This window comes from Sinocyclocheilus grahami, unplaced genomic scaffold (genome assembly GCF_001515645.1).
Source record: "Sinocyclocheilus grahami isolate Dianchi unplaced genomic scaffold, SAMN03320097.WGS_v1.1 scaffold4055.1, whole genome shotgun sequence".
Classification (NCBI taxonomy): domain Eukaryota; kingdom Metazoa; phylum Chordata; class Actinopteri; order Cypriniformes; family Cyprinidae; genus Sinocyclocheilus; species Sinocyclocheilus grahami.
In genome coordinates, this window is record NW_015509067.1 from 610 (window position 1) to 1,258 (window position 649).

A 649-nucleotide genomic window follows, 5' to 3' on the forward strand; every position below is an offset into this window, starting at 1 on the left:
TCTTTTTGCCTGGGTGAAATTCATATTTATAGAGGGGTAATAAAAGACCATAGATATCACAAATGCAGTACAACATCAGTTATTTCTTCTTCAGGCTACATGAATAGCCTGAAGAAGAAATTATTTATTTATATTATTTCAACTTAAATGAATATTCAAACTAGTTCATGAGGAAATTCTATTTGTTTCTTGTCAATGAATTGGTCAAACCAGTTCATAAAATATATTGGTATGAACAATTCATTAATGAAACCATCTTAAATTCATCAAGTGCATTCATTGAAAAGTCATGAGAACTCTGCCTTGTACATCTAATATGTATTTAACCCAGAATATTTCTGTAATATTTTGTAAAAGTTGAAGCTTCGTACTAAAGGTCTTATACTTCACAGGCAGTGGATAATGAGTATTGCTGGCACCAAAATGCCATGACACCATGGAGTCTGAGGACTAGATTGGAGGACCCAGGGAGAGGAACACCCCCTTTTTATCTAGCTCTACATCATTTGATGAACCTTGGAGATCAGAAAACACTTCTAGTCCTTTTTTATTCCTGGGCCGGACACGCAGTGTCCCTGAAGCTCTCCATTGCTACAGTAGACCAACTTTACGGTCAAGCTTCTCCTCGATCACCATCACCGCTCGCAGT